Genomic DNA, 14,680 nt, shown 5'->3' on the forward strand with positions numbered 1-14,680 from the left:
AGCCTGACTGGAGACACGTAGCACTGATCATGCGCCTTTTGCTCCCAGGTTCATCTGTTTGAACTATGTCAACATGAGATTTAAGGCAGTTGACAGTCGATCCACTGTGCATAACCCATGTAGGTATGGATTCTTTTGTCATCAACAAGAGCGTGCTCAACCAATTTTGGTAATGAACGAAGGGCAGCCATTATTGCCTAATCTTCGCACGTTCGCTCTCTTTATTTTGTGATTTTCCATGGTCGCTTCCTTCATCTATTGGTAGCGTGGCCGAGCGGTCTAAGGCGCTGGATTAAGGCTCCAGTCTCTTCGGAGGCGTGGGTTCGATTCCCACCGCTGCCAGGACCTGCTTTTGATTCGACTTCTGCATTGACAGTTGGCCGAAGATCACTAAATGGGTCACTTCCAGCGGTATTTCTCCTGGAATGCTCATGCGCTAGCTCTCTTCATCAAAGTGTTTCGATAGCTTCTGCAGCCCGGCTTATGCTAAAGGATCGTTAGCCTCACCACAGCTGTTTTTCGTGGTCATGCCTGCTTTCCTTGTTCTCCCTTGGAATGTCTCAATCAACAGCTTAACTCTGATATCCCCTCACAAGCCCCTTTGGGATTTTGAGTCCAGTCTACCAAAAGGCATGCTTTCCAAGCCCACCATTGCCAGGGAGCCTATTGTGGGGTTTGTAATGTCATTCTTCCGAAAGGATTTAAACAGCTCTAGGCTCCCATGCTTTAATGCTCCACCTGTAACTACAACTCACAACAAATAGCACTTACCAAATGATTCAAACAGATCGAAGCTGCTGTCAGGGTGTCAAATGTAGGAGGCAATCCTGCCTTGCGTGGCTTGTCTCCCAAGTCTTCAGGTAGCTCGTGCGTCCCATGTTTTCATGCTGTGCCTCACCAAGCAGCTCCCGTGGTTTCCATGGAGTACCTCAGACAGTCAGCCAACATGGAGCATGCTGCTTACAGAGCGTCTCAAAACTTGCTCCCTTTTCACGAGGCTGTTCACATCTCCAGTTACAAAGCATTATAGTTGTTCGAAAAAGCTACCTAGCTCGTCTGAACAGGGCGGGGTATGGGCCTAATGGAAACTTCGCCACCAAAGATTGGGAAACGGTCAGCTCGACGAAGAAATGATCCTGTTCTCTGTCAAGTTTGCAGCGCCTCTCCGCATCCACTCAATTCACTTCCTGTTAAAGCACACCACATGCCACAAGGCATACACATGTTGAATGAGAGAATGAGTCATCTAGTTTGCTCAAAAAAAAGAAAAGAAATGATCTTTCCAGAATTTGTCTTAAACGCTGGAAGCGCTGTACTTGGTGGCCAAGAGTTTAATGCGAGCACTTCAAATTCAGTGGGCTCTGGGATGAAACTTGGATGCCATGCTCTCAGACATACATGGAGTTGATAAGAAAAAAAAAAACTTCAAGATATTCCGCTGTCCGTTACAAAATGTGTGAGGATGTTCATTGCTTTCGACGAGGTGGCCGAGAGGTTAAGGCGATGGACTGCTAATCCATTGTGCTCTGCACGCGTGGGTTCGAATCCCACCTTCGTCGCTTGTGTATTTTAGGCGGTTCCTAGAATGCCTCACGCTATTGCAGTGTCTTTTTCGTCAAGAAGACCTACAAGCAGCGCTTTTACACAGGTCCATGAGCCTGACTGGAGACACGTAGCACTGGTCATGCGCCTTTTGCTCCCAGGTTCATCTGTTTGAACTATGTCAACATGAGATTTAAGGCAGTTGACAGTCGATCCACTGTGCATAACCCATGTAGGTATGGATTCTTTTGTCATCAACAAGAGCGTGCTCAACCAATTTTGGTAATGAACGAAGGGCAGCCATTATTGCCTAATCTTCGCACGTTCGCTCTCTTTATTTTGTGATTTTCCATGGTCGCTTCCTTCATCTGTTGGTAGCGTGGCCGAGCGGTCTAAGGCGCTGGATTAAGGCTCCAGTCTCTTCGGAGGCGTGGGTTCGATTCCCACCGCTGCCAGGACCTGCTTTTGATTCGACTTCTGCATTGACAGTTGGCCGAAGATCACTAAATGGGTCACTTCCAGCGGTATTTCTCCTGGAATGCTCATGCGCTAGCTCTCTTCATCAAAGTGTTTCGATAGCTTCTGCAGCCCGGCTTATGCTAAAGGATCGTTAGCCTCACCACAGCTGTTTTTCGTGGTCATGCCTGCTTTCCTTGTTCTCCCTTGGAATGTCTCAATCAACAGCTTAACTCTGATATCCCCTCACAAGCCCCTTTGGGATTTTGAGTCCAGTCTACCAAAAGGCATGCTTTCCAAGCCTACCATTGCCAGGGAGCCTATTGTGGGGTTTGTAATGTCATTCTTCCGAAAGGATTTAAACAGCTCTAGGCTCCCATGCTTTAATGCTCCACCTGTAACTACAACTCACAACAAATAGCACTTACCAAATGATTCAAACAGATCGAAGCTGCTGTCAGGGTGTCAAATGTAGGAGGCAATCCTGCCTTGCGTGGCTTGTCTCCCAAGTCTTCAGGTAGCTCGTGCGTCCCATGTTTTCATGCTGTGCCTCACCAAGCAGCTCCCGTGGTTTCCATGGAGTACCTCAGACAGTCAGCCAACATGGAGCATGCTGCTTACAGAGCGTCTCAAAACTTGCTCCCTTTTCACGAGGCTGTTCACATCTCCAGTTACAAAGCATTATAGTTGTTCGAAAAAGCTACCTAGCTCGTCTGAACAGGGCGGGGTATGGGCCTAATGGAAACTTCGCCACCAAAGATTGGGAAACGGTCAGCTCGACGAAGAAATGATCCTGTTCTCTGTCAAGTTTGCAGCGCCTCTCTGCATCCACTCAATTCACTTCCTGTTAAAGCACACCACATGCCACAAGGCATACACATGTTGAATGAGAGAATGAGTCATCTAGTTTGCTCAAAAAAAAGAAAAGAAATGATCTTTCCAGAATTTGTCTTAAACGCTGGAAGCGCTGTACTTGATGGCCAAGAGTTTAATGCGAGCACTTCAAATTCAGTGGGCTCTGGGATGAAACTTGGATGCCATGCTCTCAGACATACATGGAGTTGATAAGAAAAAAAAAAACTTTAAGATATTCCGCTGTCCGTTACAAAATGTGTGAGGATGTTCATTGCTTTCGACGAGGTGGCCGAGAGGTTAAGGCGATGGACTGCTAATCCATTGTGCTCTGCACGCGTGGGTTCGAATCCCACCTTCGTCGCTTGTGTATTTTAGGCGGTTCCTAGAATGCCTCACGCTATTGCAGTGTCTTTTTCGTCAAGAAGACCTACAAGCAGCGCTTTTACACAGGTCCATGAGCCTGACTGGAGACACGTAGCACTGGTCATGCGCCTTTTGCTCCCAGGTTCATCTGTTTGAACTATGTCAACATGAGATTTAAGGCAGTTGACAGTCGATCCACTGTGCTTAACCCATGTAGGTATGGATTCTTTTGTCATCAACAAGAGCGTGCTCAACCAATTTTGGTAATGAACGAAGGGCAGCCATTATTGCCTAATCTTTGCACGTTCGCTCTCTTTATTTTGTGATTTTCCATGGTCGCTTCCTTCATCTGTTGGTAGCGTGGCCGAGCGGTCTAAGGCGCTGGATTAAGGCTCCAGTCTCTTCGGAGGCGTGGGTTCGAATCCCACCGCTGCCAGGACCTGCTTTTGATTCGACTTCTGCATTGACAGTTGGCCGAAGGTCACTAAATGGGTCACTTCCAGCGGTATTTCTCCTGGAATGCTCATGCGCTAGCTCTCTTCATCAAAGTGTTTCGATAGCTTCTGCAGCCCGGCTTATGCTAAAGGATCGTTAGCCTCACCACAGCTGTTTTTCGTGGTCATGCCTGCTTTCCTTGTTCTCCCTTGGAATGTCTCAATCAACAGCTTAACTCTGATATGCCCTCACAAGCCCCTTTGGGATTTTGAGTCCAGTCTACCAAAAGGCATGCTTTCCAAGCCCACCATTGCCAGGGAGCCTATTGTGGGGTTTGTAATGTCATTCTTCCGAAAGGATTTAAACAGCTCTAGGCTCCCATGCTTTAATGCTCCACCTGTAACTACAACTCACAACAAATAGCACTTACCAAATGATTCAAACAGATCGAAGCTGCTGTCAGGGTGTCAAATGTAGGAGGCAATCCTGCCTTGCGTGGCTTGTCTCCCAAGTCTTCAGGTAGCTCGTGCGTCCCATGTTTTCATGCTGTGCCTCACCAAGCAGCTCCCGTGGTTTCCATAGAGTACCTCAGACAGTCAGCCAACATGGAGCATGCTGCTTACAGAGCGTCTCAAAACTTGCTCCCTTTTCACGAGGCTGTTCACATCTCCAGTTACAAAGCATTATAGTTGTTCGAAAAAGCTACCTAGCTCGTCTGAACAGGGCGGGGTATGGGCCTAATCGAAACTTCGCCACCAAAGATTGGGAAACGGTCAGCTCGACGAAGAAATGATCCTGTTCTCTGTCAAGTTTGCAGCGCCTCTCCGCATCCACTCAATTCACTTCCTGTTAAAGCACACCACATGCCACAAGGCATACACATGTTGAATGAGAGAATGAGTCATCTAGTTTGCTCAAAAAAAAGAAAAAAAATGATCTTTCCAGAATTTGTCTTAAACGCTGGAAGCGCTGTACTTGGTGGCCAAGAGTTTAATGCGAGCACTTCAAATTTGAACTATGTCAACATGAGATTTAAGGCAGTTGACAGTCGATCCACTGTGCATAACCCATGTAGGTATGGATTCTTTTGTCATCAACAAGAGCGTGCTCAACCAATTTTGGTAATGAACGAAGGGCAGCCATTATTGCCTAATCTTTGCACGTTCGCTCTCTTTATTTTGTGATTTTCCATGGTCGCTTCCTTCATCTGTTGGTAGCGTGGCCGAGCGGTCTAAGGCGCTGGATTAAGGCTCCAGTCTCTTCGGAGGCGTGGGTTCGAATCCCACCGCTGCCAGGACCTGCTTTTGATTCGACTTCTGCATTGACAGTTGGCCGAAGGTCACAAAATGGGTCACTTCCAGCGCCTCTCCGCATCCACTCAATTCACTTCCTGTTAAAGCACACCACATGCCACAAGGCATACGCATGTTGAATGAGAGAATGAGTCATCTAGTTTGCTCAAAAAAAAGAAAAAAAATGATCTTTCCAGAATTTGTCTTAAACGCTGGAAGCGCTGTACTTGGTGGCCAAGAGTTTAATGCGAGCACTTCAAATTCAGTGGGCTCTGGGATGAAACTTGGATGCCATGCTCTCAGACATGCATGGAGTTGATAAGAAAAAAAAAAACTTCAAGATATTCCGCTGTCCCTTACAAAATGTGTGAGGATGTTCATTGCTTTCGACGAGGTGGCCGAGAGGTTAAGGCGATGGACTGCTAATCCATTGTGCTCTGCACGCGTGGGTTCGAATCCCACCTTCGTCGCTTGTGTGTTTTAGGCGGTTCCTAGAATGCCTCACGCTATTGCAGTGTCTTTTTCGTCAAGAAGACCTACAAGCAGCGCTTTTACACAGGTCCATGAGCCTGACTGGAGACACGTAGCACTGGTCATGCGCCTTTTGCTCCCAGGTTCATCTGTTTGAACTATGTCAACATGAGATTTAAGGCAGTTGACAGTCGATCCACTGTGCATAACCCATGTAGGTATGGATTCTTTTGTCATCAACAAGAGCGTGCTCAACCAATTTTGGTAATGAACGAAGGGCAGCCATTATTGCCTAATCTTTGAACGTTCGCTCTCTTTATTTTGTGATTTTCCATGGTCGCTTCCTTCATCTGTTGGTAGCGTGGCCGAGCGGTCTAAGGCGCTGGATTAAGGCTCCAGTCTCTTCGGAGGCGTGGGTTCGAATCCCACCGCTGCCAGGACCTGCTTTTGATTCGACTTCTGCATTGACAGTTGGCCGAAGGTCACTAAATGGGTCACTTCCAGCGGTATTTCTCCTGGAATGCTCATGCGCTAGCTCTCTTCATCAAAGTGTTTCGATAGCTTCTGCAGCCCGGCTTATGCTAAAGGATCGTTAGCCTCACCACAGCTGTTTTTCGTGGTCATGCCTGCTTTCCTTGTTCTCCCTTGGAATGTCTCAATCAACAGCTTAACTCTGATATCCCCTCACAAGCCCCTTTGGGATTTTGAGTCCAGTCTACCAAAAGGCATGCTTTCCAAGCCCACCATTGCCAGGGAGCCTATTGTGGGGTTTGTAATGTCATTCTTCCGAAAGGATTTAAACAGCTCTAGGCTCCCATGCTTTAATGCTCCACCTGTAACTACAACTCACAACAAATAGCACTTACCAAATGATTCAAACAGATCGAAGCTGCTGTCAGGGTGTCAAATGTAGGAGGCAATCCTGCCTTGCGTGGCTTGTCTCCCAAGTCTTCAGGTAGCTCGTGCGTCCCATGTTTTCATGCTGTGCCTCACCAAGCAGCTCCCGTGGTTTCCATGGAGTACCTTAGACAGTCAGCCAACATGGAGCATGCTGCTTACAGAGCGTCTCAAAACTTGCTCCCTTTTCACGAGGCTGTTCACATCTCCAGTTACAAAGCATTATAGTTGTTCGAAAAAGCTACCTAGCTCGTCTGAACAGGGCGGGGTATGGGCCTAATCGAAACTTCGCCACCAAAGATTGGGAAACGGTCAGCTCGACGAAGAAATGATCCTGTTCTCTGTCAAGTTTGCAGCGCCTCTCCGCATCCACTCAATTCACTTCCTGTTAAAGCACACCACATGCCACAAGGCATACACATGTTGAATGAGAGAATGAGTCATCTAGTTTGCTCAAAAAAAAGAAAAGAAATGATCTTTCCAGAATTTGTCTTAAACGCTGGAAGCGCTGTACTTGGTGGCCAAGAGTTTAATGCGAGCACTTCAAATTCAGTGGGCTCTGGGATGAAACTTGGATGCCATGCTCTCAGACATGCATAGAGTTGATAAGAAAAAAAACAACTTCAAGATATTCCGCTGTCCCTTACAAAATGTGTGAGGATGTTCATTGCTTTCGACGAGGTGGCCGAGAGGTTAAGGCGATGAACTGCTAATCCATTCTGCTCTGCACGCGTGGGTTCGAATCCCACCTTCGTCGCTTGTGTGTTTTAGGCGGTTCCTAGAATGCCTCACGCTATTGCAGTGTCTTTTTCGTCAAGAAGACCTACAAGCAGCGCTTTTACACAGGTCCATGAGCCTGACTGGAGACACGTAGCACTGGTCATGCGCCTTTTGCTCCCAGGTTCATCTGTTTGAACTATGTCAACATGAGATTTAAGGCAGTTGACAGTCGATCCACTGTGCATAACCCATGTAGGTATGGATTCTTTTGTCATCAACAAGAGCGTGCTCAACCAATTTTGGTAATGAACGAAGGGCAGCCATTATTGCCTAATCTTTGCACGTTCGCTCTCTTTATTTTGTGATTTTCCATGGTCGCTTCCTTCATCTGTTGGTAGCGTGGCCGAGCGGTCTAAGGCGCTGGATTAAGGCTCCAGTCTCTTCGGAGGCGTGGGTTCGAATCCCACCGCTGCCAGGACCTGCTTTTGATTCGACTACTGCATTGACAGTTGGCCGAAGGTCACTAAATGGGTCACTTCCAGCGGTATTTCTCCTGGAATGCTCATGCGCTAGCTCTCTTCATCAAAGTGTTTCGATAGCTTCTGCAGCCCGGCTTATGCTAAAGGATCGTTAGCCTCACCACAGCTGTTTTTCGTGGTCATGCCTGCTTTCCTTGTTCTCCCTTGGAATGTCTCAATCAACAGCTTAACTCTGATATCCCCTCACAAGCCCCTTTGGGATTTTGAGTCCAGTCTACCAAAAGGCATGCTTTCCAAGCCCACCATTGCCAGGGAGCCTATTGTGGGGTTTGTAATGTCATTCTTCCGAAAGGATTTAAACAGCTCTAGGCTCCCATGCTTTAATGCTCCACCTGTAACTACAACTCACAACAAATAGCACTTACCAAATGATTCAAACAGATCGAAGCTGCTGTCAGGGTGTCAAATGTAGGAGGCAATCCTGCCTTGCGTGGCTTGTCTCCCAAGTCTTCAGGTAGCTCGTGCGTCCCATGTTTTCATGCTGTGCCTCACCAAGCAGCTCCCGTGGTTTCCATAGAGTACCTCAGACAGTCAGCCAACATGGAGCATGCTGCTTACAGAGCGTCTCAAAACTTGCTCCCTTTTCACGAGGCTGTTCACATCTCCAGTTACAAAGCATTATAGTTGTTCGAAAAAGCTACCTAGCTCGTCTGAACAGGGCGGGGTATGGGCCTAATGGAAACTTCGCCACCAAAGATTGGGAAACGGTCAGCTCGACGAAGAAATGATCCTGTTCTCTGTCAAGTTTGCAGCGCCTCTCCGCATCCACTCAATTCACTTCCTGTTAAAGCACACCACATGCCACAAGGCATACACATGTTGAATGAGAGAATGAGTCATCTAGTTTGCTTAAAAAAAAGAAAAGAAATGATCTTTCCAGAATTTGTCTTAAACGCTGGAAGCGCTGTACTTGGTGGCCAAGAGTTTAATGCGAGCACTTCAAATTCAGTGGGCTCTAGGATGAAACTTGGATGCCATGCTCTCAGACATGCATGGAGTTGATAAGAAAAAAAAAACAACTTCAAGATATTCCGCTGTCCCTTACAAAATGTGTGAGGATGTTCATTGCTTTCGATGAGGTGGCCGAGAGGTTAAGGCGATGGACTGCTAATCCATTGTGCTCTGCACGCGTGGGTTCGAATCCCACCTTCATCGCTTGTGTGTTTTAGGCGGTTCCTAGAATGCCTCACGCTATTGCAGTGTCTTTTTCGTCAAGAAGACCTACAAGCAGCGCTTTTACACAGGTCCATGAGCCTGACTGGAGACACGTAGCTCTGGTCATGCGCCTTTTGCTCCCAGGTTCATCTGTTTGAACTATGTCAACATGAGATTTAAGGCAGTTGACAGTCGATCCACTGTGCATAACCCATGTAGGTATGGATTCTTTTGTCATCAACAAGAGCGTGTCCAACCAATTTTGGAAATGAACGAAGGGCAGCCATTATTGCCTAATCTTTGCACGTTCGCTCTCTTTCTTTTGTGATTTTCCATGGTCGCTTCCTTAATCTGTTGGTAGCGTGGCCGAGCGGTCTAAGGTGCTGGATTAAGGCTCCAGTCTCTTCGGAGGCGTCGGTTTAAATCCCACTGCTGCCAGGACCTGCTTTTGATTCGACTACTGCATTGACAGTTGGCCGAAGGTCACTAAATGGGTCACTTCCAGCGGTATTTCTCCTGGAATGCTCATGCGCTAGCTCTCTTCATCAAAGTGTTTCGATAGCTTCTGCAGCCCGGCTTATGCTAAAGGATCGTTAGCCTCACCACAGCTGTTTTTCGTGGTCATGCCTGCTTTCCTTGTTCTCCCTTGGAATGTCTCAATCAACAGCTTAACTCTGATATCCCCTCACAAGCCCCTTTGGGATTTTGAGTCCAGTCTACCAAAAGGCATGCTTTCCAAGCCCACCATTGCCAGGGAGCCTATTGTGGGGTTTGTAATGTCATTCTTCCGAAAGGATTTAAACAGCTCTAGGCTCCCATGCTTTAATGCTCCACCTGTAACTACAACTCACAACAAATAGCACTTACCAAATGATTCAAACAGATCGAAGCTGCTGTCAGGGTGTCAAATGTAGGAGGCAATCCTGCCTTGCGTGGCTTGTCTCCCAAGTCTTCAGGTAGCTCGTGCGTCCCATGTTTTCATGCTGTGCCTCACCAAGCAGCTCCCGTGGTTTCCATGGAGTACCTCAGACAGTCAGCCAACATGGAGCATGCTGCTTACAGAGCGTCTCAAAACTTGCTCCCTTTTCACGAGGCTGTTCACATCTCCAGTTACAAAGCATTATAGTTGTTCGAAAAAGCTACCTAGCTCGTCTGAACAGGGCGGGGTATGGGCCTAATCGAAACTTCGCCACCAAAGATTGGGAAACGGTCAGCTCGACGAAGAAATGATCCTGTTCTCTGTCAAGTTTGCAGCGCCTCTCCGCATCCACTCAATTCACTTCCTGTTAAAGCACACCACATGCCACAAGGCATACACATGTTGAATGAGAGAATGAGTCATCTAGTTTGCTCAAAAAAAAGAAAAGAAATGATCTTTCCAGAATTTGTCTTAAACGCTGGAAGCGCTGTACTTGGTGGCCAAGAGTTTAATGCGAGCACTTCAAATTCAGTGGGCTCTGGGATGAAACTTGGATGCCATGCTCTCAGACATGCATAGAGTTGATAAGAAAAAAAACAACTTCAAGATATTCCGCTGTCCCTTACAAAATGTGTGAGGATGTTCATTGCTTTCGACGAGGTGGCCGAGAGGTTAAGGCGATGAACTGCTAATCCATTCTGCTCTGCACGCGTGGGTTCGAATCCCACCTTCGTCGCTTGTGTGTTTTAGGCGGTTCCTAGAATGCCTCACGCTATTGCAGTGTCTTTTTCGTCAAGAAGACCTACAAGCAGCGCTTTTACACAGGTCCATGAGCCTGACTGGAGACACGTAGCACTGGTCATGCGCCTTTTGCTCCCAGGTTCATCTGTTTGAACTATGTCAACATGAGATTTAAGGCAGTTGACAGTCGATCCACTGTGCATAACCCATGTAGGTATGGATTCTTTTGTCATCAACAAGAGCGTGCTCAACCAATTTTGGTAATGAACGAAGGGCAGCCATTATTGCCTAATCTTTGCACGTTCGCTCTCTTTATTTTGTGATTTTCCATGGTCGCTTCCTTCATCTGTTGGTAGCGTGGCCGAGCGGTCTAAGGCGCTGGATTAAGGCTCCAGTCTCTTCGGAGGCGTGGGTTCGAATCCCACCGCTGCCAGGACCTGCTTTTGATTCGACTTCTGCATTGACAGTTGGCCGAAGGTCACTAAATGGGTCACTTCCAGCGGTATTTCTCCTGGAATGCTCATGCGCTAGCTCTCTTCATCAAAGTGTTTCGATAGCTTCTGCAGCCCGGCTTATGCTAAAGGATCGTTAGCCTCACCACAGCTGTTTTTCGTGGTCATGCCTGCTTTCCTTGTTCTCCCTTGGAATGTCTCAATCAACAGCTTAACTCTGATATCCCCTCACAAGCCCCTTTGGGATTTTGAGTCCAGTCTACCAAAAGGCATGCTTTCCAAGCCCACCATTGCCAGGGAGCCTATTGTGGGGTTTGTAATGTCATTCTTCCGAAAGGATTTAAACAGCTCTAGGCTCCCATGCTTTAATGCTCCACCTGTAACTACAACTCACAACAAATAGCACTTACCAAATGATTCAAACAGATCGAAGCTGCTGTCAGGGTGTCAAATGTAGGAGGCAATCCTGCCTTGCGTGGCTTGTCTCCCAAGTCTTCAGGTAGCTCGTGCGTCCCATGTTTTCATGCTGTGCCTCACCAAGCAGCTCCCGTGGTTTCCATAGAGTACCTCAGACAGTCAGCCAACATGGAGCATGCTGCTTACAGAGCGTCTCAAAACTTGCTCCCTTTTCACGAGGCTGTTCACATCTCCAGTTACAAAGCATTATAGTTGTTCGAAAAAGCTACCTAGCTCGTCTGAACAGGGCGGGGTATGGGCCTAATCGAAACTTCGCCACCAAAGATTGGGAAACGGTCAGCTCGACGAAGAAATGATCCTGTTCTCTGTCAAGTTTGCAGCGCCTCTCCGCATCCACTCAATTCACTTCCTGTTAAAGCACACCACATGCCACAAGGCATACACATGTTGAATGAGAGAATGAGTCATCTAGTTTGCTTAAAAAAAAGAAAAGAAATGATCTTTCCAGAATTTGTCTTAAACGCTGGAAGCGCTGTACTTGGTGGCCAAGAGTTTAATGCGAGCACTTCAAATTCAGTGGGCTCTGGGATGAAACTTGGATGCCATGCTCTCAGACATGCATGGAGTTGATAAGAAAAAAAAAACAACTTCAAGATATTCCGCTGTCCCTTACAAAATGTGTGAGGATGTTCATTGCTTTCGATGAGGTGGCCGAGAGGTTAAGGCGATGGACTGCTAATCCATTGTGCTCTGCACGCGTGGGTTCGAATCCCACCTTCATCGCTTGTGTGTTTTAGGCGGTTCCTAGAATGCCTCACGCTATTGCAGTGTCTTTTTCGTCAAGAAGACCTACAAGCAGCGCTTTTACACAGGTCCATGAGCCTGACTGGAGACACGTAGCTCTGGTCATGCGCCTTTTGCTCCCAGGTTCATCTGTTTGAACTATGTCAACATGAGATTTAAGGCAGTTGACAGTCGATCCACTGTGCATAACCCATGTAGGTATGGATTCTTTTGTCATCAACAAGAGCGTGTCCAACCAATTTTGGAAATGAACGAAGGGCAGCCATTATTGCCTAATCTTTGCACGTTCGCTCTCTTTCTTTTGTGATTTTCCATGGTCACTTCCTTAATCTGTTGGTAGCGTGGCCGAGCGGTCTAAGGTGCTGGATTAAGGCTCCAGTCTCTTCGGAGGCGTGGGTTTAAATCCCACTGCTGCCAGGACCTGCTTTTGATTCGACTACTGCATTGACAGTTGGCCGAAGGTCACTAAATGGGTCACTTCCAGCGGTATTTCTCCTGGAATGCTCATGCGCTAGCTCTCTTCATCAAAGTGTTTCGATAGCTTCTGCAGCCCGGCTTATGCTAAAGGATCGTTAGCCTCACCACAGCTGTTTTTCGTGGTCATGCCTGCTTTCCTTGTTCTCCCTTGGAATGTCTCAATCAACAGCTTAACTCTGATATCCCCTCACAAGCCCCTTTGGGATTTTGAGTCCAGTCTACCAAAAGGCATGCTTTCCAAGCCCACCATTGCCAGGGAGCCTATTGTGGGGTTTGTAATGTCATTCTTCCGAAAGGATTTAAACAGCTCTAGGCTCCCATGCTTTAATGCTCCACCTGTAACTACAACTCACAACAAATAGCACTTACCAAATGATTCAAACAGATCGAAGCTGCTGTCAGGGTGTCAAATGTAGGAGGCAATCCTGCCTTGCGTGGCTTGTCTCCCAAGTCTTCAGGTAGCTCGTGCGTCCCATGTTTTCATGCTGTGCCTCACCAAGCAGCTCCCGTGGTTTCCATGGAGTACCTCAGACAGTCAGCCAACATGGAGCATGCTGCTTACAGAGCGTCTCAAAACTTGCTCCCTTTTCACGAGGCTGTTCACATCTCCAGTTACAAAGCATTATAGTTGTTCGAAAAAGCTACCTAGCTCGTCTGAACAGGGCGGGGTATGGGCCTAATCGAAACTTCGCCACCAAAGATTGGGAAACGGTCAGCTCGACGAAGAAATGATCCTGTTCTCTGTCAAGTTTGCAGCGCCTCTCCGCATCCACTCAATTCACTTCCTGTTAAAGCACACCACATGCCACAAGGCATACACATGTTGAATGAGAGAATGAGTCATCTAGTTTGCTCAAAAAAAAGAAAAGAAATGATCTTTCCAGAATTTGTCTTAAACGCTGGAAGCGCTGTACTTGGTGGCCAAGAGTTTAATGCGAGCACTTCAAATTCAGTGGGCTCTGGGATGAAACTTGGATGCCATGCTCTCAGACATGCATAGAGTTGATAAGAAAAAAAACAACTTCAAGATATTCCGCTGTCCCTTACAAAATGTGTGAGGATGTTCATTGCTTTCGACGAGGTGGCCGAGAGGTTAAGGCGATGAACTGCTAATCCATTCTGCTCTGCACGCGTGGGTTCGAATCCCACCTTCGTCGCTTGTGTGTTTTAGGCGGTTCCTAGAATGCCTCACGCTATTGCAGTGTCTTTTTCGTCAAGAAGACCTACAAGCAGCGCTTTTACACAGGTCCATGAGCCTGACTGGAGACACGTAGCACTGGTCATGCGCCTTTTGCTCCCAGGTTCATCTGTTTGAACTATGTCAACATGAGATTTAAGGCAGTTGACAGTCGATCCACTGTGCATAACCCATGTAGGTATGGATTCTTTTGTCATCAACAAGAGCGTGCTCAACCAATTTTGGTAATGAACGAAGGGCAGCCATTATTGCCTAATCTTTGCACGTTCGCTCTCTTTATTTTGTGATTTTCCATGGTCGCTTCCTTCATCTGTTGGTAGCGTGGCCGAGCGGTCTAAGGCGCTGGATTAAGGCTCCAGTCTCTTCGGAGGCGTGGGTTCGAATCCCACCGCTGCCAGGACCTGCTTTTGATTCGACTTCTGCATTGACAGTTGGCCGAAGGTCACTAAATGGGTCACTTCCAGCGGTATTTCTCCTGGAATGCTCATGCGCTAGCTCTCTTCATCAAAGTGTTTCGATAGCTTCTGCAGCCCGGCTTATGCTAAAGGATCGTTAGCCTCACCACAGCTGTTTTTCGTGGTCATGCCTGCTTTCCTTGTTCTCCCTTGGAATGTCTCAATCAACAGCTTAACTCTGATATCCCCTCACAAGCCCCTTTGGGATTTTGAGTCCAGTCTACCAAAAGGCATGCTTTCCAAGCCCACCATTGCCAGGGAGCCTATTGTGGGGTTTGTAATGTCATTCTTCCGAAAGGATTTAAACAGCTCTAGGCTCCCATGCTTTAATGCTCCACCTGTAACTACAACTCACAACAAATAGCACTTACCAAATGATTCAAACAGATCGAAGCTGCTGTCAGGGTGTCAAATGTAGGAGGCAATCCTGCCTTGCGTGGCTTGTCTCCCAAGTCTTCAGGTAGCTCGTGCGTCCCATGTTTTCATGCTGTG

General features: G+C 47.3%; 14 non-coding genes across 14 annotated transcripts; all 14 read left to right on the forward strand.

Annotated features, from left to right (window-relative positions):
* Positions 1–260: 260 nt before the first annotated feature.
* On the forward strand, positions 261–342 carry trnal-aag (transfer RNA leucine (anticodon AAG)). The gene has a single exon. It is a non-coding gene; the product is annotated as a tRNA-Leu (tRNA).
* Positions 343–1,477: 1,135 nt separating this feature from the next.
* trnas-gcu (transfer RNA serine (anticodon GCU)) lies at positions 1,478–1,559 on the forward strand. Its single transcript has one exon. It is a non-coding gene; the product is annotated as a tRNA-Ser (tRNA).
* A 356-nt stretch (positions 1,560–1,915) lies between these two features.
* trnal-aag (transfer RNA leucine (anticodon AAG)) lies at positions 1,916–1,997 on the forward strand. Its single transcript has one exon. It is a non-coding gene; the product is annotated as a tRNA-Leu (tRNA).
* Positions 1,998–3,132: 1,135 nt separating this feature from the next.
* On the forward strand, positions 3,133–3,214 carry trnas-gcu (transfer RNA serine (anticodon GCU)). Its single transcript has one exon. It is a non-coding gene; the product is annotated as a tRNA-Ser (tRNA).
* A 356-nt stretch (positions 3,215–3,570) lies between these two features.
* trnal-aag (transfer RNA leucine (anticodon AAG)) lies at positions 3,571–3,652 on the forward strand. The gene has a single exon. It is a non-coding gene; the product is annotated as a tRNA-Leu (tRNA).
* A 1,211-nt stretch (positions 3,653–4,863) lies between these two features.
* On the forward strand, positions 4,864–4,945 carry trnal-aag (transfer RNA leucine (anticodon AAG)). The gene has a single exon. It is a non-coding gene; the product is annotated as a tRNA-Leu (tRNA).
* A 386-nt stretch (positions 4,946–5,331) lies between these two features.
* trnas-gcu (transfer RNA serine (anticodon GCU)) lies at positions 5,332–5,413 on the forward strand. The gene has a single exon. It is a non-coding gene; the product is annotated as a tRNA-Ser (tRNA).
* Positions 5,414–5,769: 356 nt separating this feature from the next.
* trnal-aag (transfer RNA leucine (anticodon AAG)) lies at positions 5,770–5,851 on the forward strand. The gene has a single exon. It is a non-coding gene; the product is annotated as a tRNA-Leu (tRNA).
* A 1,573-nt stretch (positions 5,852–7,424) lies between these two features.
* On the forward strand, positions 7,425–7,506 carry trnal-aag (transfer RNA leucine (anticodon AAG)). The gene has a single exon. It is a non-coding gene; the product is annotated as a tRNA-Leu (tRNA).
* A 1,137-nt stretch (positions 7,507–8,643) lies between these two features.
* trnas-gcu (transfer RNA serine (anticodon GCU)) lies at positions 8,644–8,725 on the forward strand. The gene has a single exon. It is a non-coding gene; the product is annotated as a tRNA-Ser (tRNA).
* A 2,011-nt stretch (positions 8,726–10,736) lies between these two features.
* trnal-aag (transfer RNA leucine (anticodon AAG)) lies at positions 10,737–10,818 on the forward strand. The gene has a single exon. It is a non-coding gene; the product is annotated as a tRNA-Leu (tRNA).
* A 1,137-nt stretch (positions 10,819–11,955) lies between these two features.
* trnas-gcu (transfer RNA serine (anticodon GCU)) lies at positions 11,956–12,037 on the forward strand. Its single transcript has one exon. It is a non-coding gene; the product is annotated as a tRNA-Ser (tRNA).
* A 356-nt stretch (positions 12,038–12,393) lies between these two features.
* Positions 12,394–12,475, forward strand: trnal-aag (transfer RNA leucine (anticodon AAG)). The gene has a single exon. It is a non-coding gene; the product is annotated as a tRNA-Leu (tRNA).
* Positions 12,476–14,048: 1,573 nt separating this feature from the next.
* On the forward strand, positions 14,049–14,130 carry trnal-aag (transfer RNA leucine (anticodon AAG)). Its single transcript has one exon. It is a non-coding gene; the product is annotated as a tRNA-Leu (tRNA).
* Positions 14,131–14,680: the final 550 nt, after the last annotated feature.

Source organism: Clarias gariepinus, chromosome 14, assembly GCF_024256425.1.
Source record: "Clarias gariepinus isolate MV-2021 ecotype Netherlands chromosome 14, CGAR_prim_01v2, whole genome shotgun sequence".
NCBI classification, from domain to species: domain Eukaryota; kingdom Metazoa; phylum Chordata; class Actinopteri; order Siluriformes; family Clariidae; genus Clarias; species Clarias gariepinus.